Raw genomic sequence first — 8,488 nt, forward strand, 5'->3', positions numbered from 1 at the left:
AATCTTTTATCATATATAAGAGTCAAATGAAATACATAAACAAATAAGAATAGCTACTACCTCCAATCTTGACAAAATGGGGTTTAGCTCCTCATCATCATTTTGGAAAGCAAAAGGAAATGATAAGAAATCTTTTTTTCTCTCTTACAAAATATCAAACTATGAATGAATGAATGAATAATTTTCATTCTGTTTTCTAAAAAGGGTTGACCTTTCCTAAATTGCTCATTTTCATCTAAAGCTGAAAAGCCCCCTAAAACAGATACAGATTTGGCAAACACAGATGGCCTTGAAAACAGCACACTTGGCCAAAACAGCTTGCTGGATTCGCAAGGTTCGCGGCGCGAACTGAAGCTACTTCAGCTTCCTTGCCTTGAAAGCTTCATCCAATTAGTCTTCCAAGTGTTAATCTTCAAAATTAGGCCTCCAAATTGCATTCAACACTTCTTCCAAATTATGATTAAGCATTTCGAAGCTCTCTTGTCCAAAAATTCTACAAAACTAACAAATACGTGAAATAACTACTCAAAACAACATAAATTAAACCTAATTGCATTTATACAAAATAGTGAGAATAAAAGTGTGTAATTACATCAAAAATTGGTAAAAGGGACCAATAAAATTATATAAAAAATAGTACTAATTGGTCCTTAACAACTCTCCCCAACTTAGCATTTTGTTTGTCCCTAAACAAAAGTTTCCACCATCACAACCAAAGCAATGACACAAAAGATTGAAACAAGGATTAACCAAGGATATTCAAATGGTTCAAAAGTGTTAGGCACTTTCTCAATCCACCTATCTCAATTCTAGACAAAACATGAATAAGAGCAATGGTTGGGTGCAAAAATCATACCAAGGAATTCAAAGCCATGTATGTCAAAATTGAATCAAACTTACACACACATCATAGTAATGATGAATAACATGAAGGTTTACTTTCACTCATCCAAGCAATTAAATCAACAACAACTCAAATCATGCGGTCATCAAAACAAATACCAAATCACGTGAAAAATGAGAATCAAGAGGTCTTTCAAGGGTTGTAATGTGGCTTGGGTTACAAGAAAGGATATGATTAAGAGAATTTAAACAAAATTGCCTATCTTAAGGGAGCATTCCCAAACATTCAACTCTACATAATTTCCAATTCTTTGATCCCCGTCTTTTTTCTTTTCTTTTTCTTTTCACATCCACACAACCATGAGCCTTTTCTTTGTTTTTTCTTTCTTTTCTTTTTCTTTGCTCTATGGTTTCAAGGGTGATTTCTTTTCCTTGTTTCTTTTCATATTTTCACCCTTTCATAAAAAACTCACTTCTCCAAGTTTCTAATCAACTCTTTTTACTTTACTCTCCCCAAATTTAGATTCCAAAACCAAATTTATTCAATAATCCTCCCTACTTAGACATAAGCAAAAGGCAAAATTTGCAAACAACTCGGTTTGAGGATTCAATTGACACGAAAGAAATTAGGATTCATTTATTCACAAAATTTTTAATTAATTTTACACTTATCAATCAAATGAATCCTAAAGTAAGCTCAAAGGGGGTTAACTAAGGATTACTCCTCACAAGGTTCGTTGATTCAAAACTTTTTGGTCAAGTGGTTTTTCTCAACAAACAATGCCTTTATCATTTTCAAAATTTTCACACAAAAATAGATTGATGCATGATTTAGCATGATAAGAATGATTTGAAATAATGCTCGGTTTCCTGCATTTTAGTGTACAATGAAAAGCCTCCTCACAATTTGTTAAGTCCTATTTTGATTCAAAAATGACATGTATTTCAATGTATTTGTAACACACTTAAAATCTCACAGAGTATTCATGCAGTTAACAAAACAAACTAACAAACCAAAGTTTTGGTGAACTAGAGCCACCCAAAAGTACATTCAAAATTTTACAAAAGCAATAATAATACAAAGAAAACTCAAAATAAAAATAAACTCTAAAATTCAACAAACTCCTCAATCTTCCTCCTCTTGGCCACCACCAACAGATCCAAGGACGTCCTCCATCTCATCGCCATGGTTTGCACCACCTTCTGCACCCCCCATAAAAGTTGGCCTGCCCTCAGGCCAATTAGCATAAGCAACATATTCCACCTGGGAAGGAAATGTGTGGGCTTCAGGTGCAAGGAAAGTGTTCTGAAATTTTTGCTGCATAGCGTCAAAGATGAATGATTGAGACCTCCTAGAGGCCTCAAAGCTCTCACAGCAATAATTAGCAAATGCCATCTGATCGAAAGCTGGAGTAGTGCGGGCTCGGGGTCTAGAGGACGAAGTCCCAGCTCCTTCGGCTCTGCCCATCTGGCTTTGACAAAACCTGTTCAGATAAGCATCATTAATAACACTAGTGATAGAGAAATGTACTTCATCCGGAATGGGAACATTTGCCCATCGGCAAAGTCCCATAATCAGCCCCGGGTATGCAAGAACACCTGCTTTACCACCAAACTTTGTTCCGCTTATAGCCATCTTGCGCATTTCCCCCGCAATGATTGATGCTACATCAACATATTTGCCGATCATGATGTAATACAGTAAACACCCTACATCCAAAGGGATAGTGGTGCTATGGCTCCTTGGCCAGATATTGTTCAACAGCAGCACCAGAAATGCCCTTGCCTCCAGATTCAGATTTTCTCTCTTCCATGACTTTTGGAGTCCTTGATCATTTAAGCCAAATGTCTTTCCTTCAAGGCATAAGGTAGCGCTCACCGCTGGAAGATCGCAAACGTTGGCCAATTCCTTGGTACGATACTCGTACCGCTCATTCTCTCCCAAGGTGAGAGGATTACCAAGATATGTGTTAATTGCATCTCTGCCGAAAGAAATAATCTTGCCTCTCACTCTTGTTTGGTAATTGAAAGCTACTCCCTCTTCAAGATGCAGAGCATTGGCATAAAACTCTCGCACAATGTCGTAATTGATTGCCGACTCTGGTTCACAAAGTTTGCTCCATCTTCTTCTCTCAAAATTTGATACCAAATTCCGATAAGTCCCACCCGGTGATAAGCAGATGAACCTTTCCGGTTGGATGGTTCTCTTGATTAATTTCTCAAATCTTTCTTCATGTTCGTCACTTATGAACCGTCTCAATGAACGAGAAGGACCGGAATACATGGTTTTTGTTCTCTTAGACATCTGCAATAAACATCAGAACAACCACACAACAAACCATGAAAGGAGTTAGCAATCAAAAGCATAAAACATGAGACTGGAATTTCCCAGTTCGCGGTGCAAAGGCCCGTTCACGGCGCGAACCCTGCGAACCAGGAAAAATCCAGGAGCCTTCTAGGGTTCCTAAGGTTTGCACTACCAACAGGCATAATCATAATCTCTATCCTCATCCTAATCTGAATCCATTTTAGACATGCAAGGTTATTTCAAGTGTCACATTCCAATCTTAGCAAAACCCTACTCTTACCTAAGTGAGAAACCAAAAAGGAATGGAGAGGAAATGAAGAGAACAACATACCTTTTTGAAGTTGACTTGATTCTTTGTTAACAAATTGGGATTTGGGAGATGGAGGGGGAAATTTTTGAGTTTTGAAAGTTTTGGAAGTGGGGAAGATTGTTGTTTTGAAAATAAGAGAGTGGACAGAAAAATAACCTAAACAGAATTTAAGTGGTTCTGCCACGCTCCGTTCGCTGGGCGAACTTTGTTCGCGGGGCGAAAGATGATCGCGGGGCGAACTGAAGGAATTTCTGAAAAAATTAATTTGTAGTAGACAGAACCCAAGTTTCACAAAAATTAACACAACAGAATATCATAACAGCAAAATTGAGAAAATTTAAAATGCAGACTTACAATGTTGGGTTGCCTCCCAACAAGCGTTTTGTTTAACGTCGTTTAGAGCTCGACGGTTCAATGATTAGCTCGATCCGGCTAGGGAGATGACACAAACATCCCGATTCACTTCGCCACTATGGTAGACTTTGAGTCTTTGTCCATTTACAGTCCAGCTCTCCTGTGACTTTGGATCCTCGACCACAATAGCCCCATAGTTGCGCACCTCTTTGATAACAAACGGTCCTGACCACTTTGACTTCAGCTTACCAGGGAACAACTTCAACCTTGAGTTGAAAAGCAATACCATTTGTCCAACTTGAAACTCTTTATGACGGACCTTTCCATCATGATATGCTTTTACCTTTTCCTTATAAAGTTTATTCGAATGGTAAGCATTGTTCCTTGATTCCTCCAATTCATGGAGTTGTCCTTTTCTTCTTTCTCCAGCTAAAGTGGAGTCGAAGTTCAAGAATTTGAGAGCCCATAATGCCCTATGCTCCATTTCCACCGGAAGATGACAAGTCTTCCCATACACCATTTGAAATGGAGTTAGTCCAATAGGTGCTTTGTAGGCGGTACGATACGCCCACAAAGCTTCATCCAGTTTTAAAGACCAATCTTTTCTTGAATTCGAAACTGTTTTCTCAAGGATCCGCTTGATTTCCCGGTTAGAAACCTCCGTTTGACCATTCGCTTGTGGATGGTAGGGAGTGGTCACCTTGTGCTTTACACCATAATGTTGCAGAACTTTTTCTAAAGGTGTATTGCAAAAGTGTGATCCTCCATCACTTATTAACACCCTAGGCACACCAAAACGTGAGAATATGTTTTTCTTTAAAAATTTAATCACTGTTTTGGCATCGGCCTTAGGTGAAGCAATTGCTTCCACCCACTTCGAAACATAGTCAACGGCCACTAGTATATACTCATTTGAGAAGGAGGAGGGGAATGGACCAACGAAATCAATACCCCAACAATCAAAAACTTCTACTTCTAGCATGTTGGTTAGAGGCATTTCATCCCGTTTGCCTATTCCTCCACTCCGTTGGCATGTATCACAACTCTTCGCGTGTTCATATGCATCTTTAAATAAAGATGGCCAATAAAAGCCCGATTGGAGCACTTTAGTGGCTGTTCTCAAACCGCTATAGTGACCTCCATACGGAGAGTTGTGACAATGCCAAAGGATGTCTCTTGACTCCTCAATTGTTACACACCTTCTCAAAATATTGTCTACACCCACTTTAAACAAATATGGATCATCCCACACATAATATTTTGCATCCGCCAATAATTTACTTCTTTGATTACTAGTGAGGTCTTCCGGTGTTAAACCGGTTGCCTTGTAATTAGCAAAATCGGCAAACCAAAGCCTCACTTGAATAGCATACAATTTTTCATCCGGAAATTCTTCTCTTACTTCCTCTTCTTTGTTTGTAATGTCCACATTGACCAAACGAGACAAATGATCCGCCACCAAGTTTTCGGAACCTTTTTTATCCCGGATTTCCAAATCAAACTCTTGCAATAAGAGAATCCAACGAATTAGTCTTTGTTTGGAATCCGGCTTGGTTAGTAAATATTTGATCGCCGAATGGTCGGTCTAGACTACAACTTTTGACCCAAGCCTCATACTCAGCTTCATTATTGGTGCACTCGAAAGTCAGACAAGCGGTGAAAGGCATGTGGGCACCTTTCGGAGTAGTAATGACAGCACCAATTCCACTTCCTTTGGCATTGACGGCCCCATCAAACATTAAAGTCCATTTTTCATCTGGATCAGGTCCCTTCTCAACAACTGGCTTTTCACAGTCTTTCATCTTGAGGAACATGATGTCTTCATCGGGAAAATCAAACTTCGTCGGCACATAATCATCAATCGGCTGCTGAGCAAGATAGTCTGACAGAATACTCCCTTTGATGCCTTTCTGGGATGTATACTGGATGTCGTACTCTGTCAGTACCATTTGCCAATGAGCAACCTTTCTGGTGAGAGCTGGCTTCTCAAATATATATTTGACTGGATCCATTTTGGAGATCAGTAAGGTTGTGTGAGTCAGCATGTATTGTCTCAATCGCTTAGCAGCCCATGCAAGTGCACAACATGTCTTTTCAAGCATTGAGTATCTCGACTCGCAATCTGTGAATTTTTTACTCAGGTAGTAGATGGCATGCTCTTTCCTACCTGTCTCGTCGTGTTGACCGAGAACACAACCCATGGAATTATCGAGTACTGTCAAATACATAATAAGCGGTCTCCCTGGAACTGGAGGCATAAGGATAGGAGGATTCTGCAAATACTCTTTTATCTTTTCTAAAGCCCTCTGGCAATCATCGTTCCACCTGATAGCCTGATCTTTTCTTAATAATTTGAACATTGGCTCACACGTGGTTGTTAGGTGAGAGATTAACCTTGTAATGTACTTCAACCTCCCTAAGAAACCACGGACTTGTTTTTCTGCTCTTGGCTCAGGCATTTCTTGTATTGCTTTTACTTTGGCTGGATCCACCTCAATCCCTTTTTCACTAACAATAAAAACCTAGAAGTTTTCCAGATCTCATTCCGAAAGTACACTTGTTCGGATTAAGCCTCAGCTTGAATTTCCTCAAATGCTCAAACAGTTTCTGCAAATTCATCAAATGTTCTTCTTCCGTCTGAGATTTGGCAATCATATCATCAACATAAACCTCGATTTCATGATGAATCATATCATGGAAAAGCGTTACCATAGCTCGTTGATATGTTGCCCCAGCATTTTTCAGACCAAACGACATCACCTTGTAGCAGAAGGTCCCCCATGGGGTTATGAAAGTGGTCTTCTCCATGTCTTCTGGTGCCATCTTAATTTGATTATAGCCAGAAAAGCCATCCATGAAGGAGAATACCGAGAACTGAGCCGTATTATCCACCAAAACGTCGATGTGAGGCAATGGGAAATCATCTTTAGGACTAGCTCTGTTCAGATCCCGGTAGTCGACACACATCCGTACCTTTCCATCCTTCTTAGGTACTGAAACGATATTTGCAAGCCATGGCGGATAATTTTTAACCGCTAAAAACCCTGCATCCAACTGTTTTTGCACTTCTTCCTTTATCTTGACTGCCATCTCTGGTCTTGTTCTTATGAGCTTCTGCTTGACCGGAGGACAATCCTCTTTGAGAGGCAAACGGTGTACCAGAATGTCTGTGTCAAGCCCCGGCATGTCCTGATAAGATCAGGCGAAGATGTCAACATACTCTTGCAGCAATTCAATCAGCCCCTTCTTCACATTATCTTCCAAAGCAGCCCCTATCTTGATTTCTCTCTTGACGTCCTCGGTGCCGAGATTATTCACTTCAATAGACTCTTGATGCGGTTGAATGACCCTTTCCTCCTGTTTTAACAACCTGGCAAATTCTTCAGGGAGTTCACAGTCTTCATTGCCCTCTTCTTCAGCTTGAAAGATTGGATTTTCAAAGTCGAAGCGAGCCATAGTGTAACACCCCAAAATTTGCCCTCCTCATTCATTTAGCATTTCATATTGCATTTCATCATGTCAATCAGAATTAGATCCGAAAAAAAAAGGAAAAAAAAAAGGAAAAAGAAATGAAAAATAAAACGAAAAATAAAAATAAAAATAAAAATTAAAATAATTTTTTACAAAAAAAATAAATAAATAAAAATAATAATAAAAAATAAATAAAATATAATAAAAAATTTTGGACTTGGGTCTCTCTCATTTGAGCCCACAAAACCATGAAATTCAGTCTATAAATACCAAGGCTTCACTTGAGAAAAAGGGAGAGAAGCAAAATACTTTGAGGTTTCCTTGGAACAAAACCCTGAGGAAAAAGATAGTGAGAGAAGAGCTAACAGAGTTCAGAGCAGCCTCCAAACCCTGAAGGGAACTCAAATGCACAGAATCACCTCTGCCTCACATAAACCCTAAAGGTTGTTTTGTAAACCTCACAGGTGCAACTCAATTTCAATCAAGCTCTCCAATCAGGTTTGCCTTTATTCCCATTACCTTTTGCTTTGAAGTTGAATACTCTGAATGTTTGAGGTATGATGGATGAATTTCATTAGGTTTTTGCCCACGGGTTCATAATTATGTAATGCCTTGAATGCTTAATCGTTTAATTTCTGAAATGTATGCCACAGGGTTTGAGGTTTCTGAAACCATACTGTTGTCCATGAAAAAAATGCTTATGGTGTTTCACTAACCCTTTTGTTGAGTTTTTGTGAGGGCTCACATGACTTTTGCAGGGATAACTTGCGTGGTTTTCCCACTTTATTTGTAGGATACCCCCTGGAGGTTCATTCCGATTACCTGTACTGACTCACTTTTCTTTGATGGCATTAGCTTGGGAGGTCCCTGGGTTTCTTACTCCTTTAATTGTTGTTACTTCGGATCTTTATCCGTGTGGTACTTTTACCTCTTTTCCGCATTTTATCGCTTTCTTAGCTGGAAGACCTCGATAGGAGGCATTTGTTTTCCTTTGTTTATTTACTTTTGAGCCCCTTGTTGGCACATTTACTTTATACATGTTTGTTTTGTATGTGTTCGTATCCCTGCAGGTAGCGCGGTTCCTTCATCAAGGACTGCCTTTTTGCCCTTGAGCATCCCAAACCCTAAAACCCAAAGCAACACGTTAACTCCTTCTACTACAGGCGAGTAAGTCTCCAAAGGTCGAGCATCCGGTAGATTGC

Source organism: Lathyrus oleraceus, chromosome 2 (genome assembly GCF_024323335.1).
Source record: "Lathyrus oleraceus cultivar Zhongwan6 chromosome 2, CAAS_Psat_ZW6_1.0, whole genome shotgun sequence".
Lineage (NCBI taxonomy): Eukaryota > Viridiplantae > Streptophyta > Magnoliopsida > Fabales > Fabaceae > Lathyrus > Lathyrus oleraceus.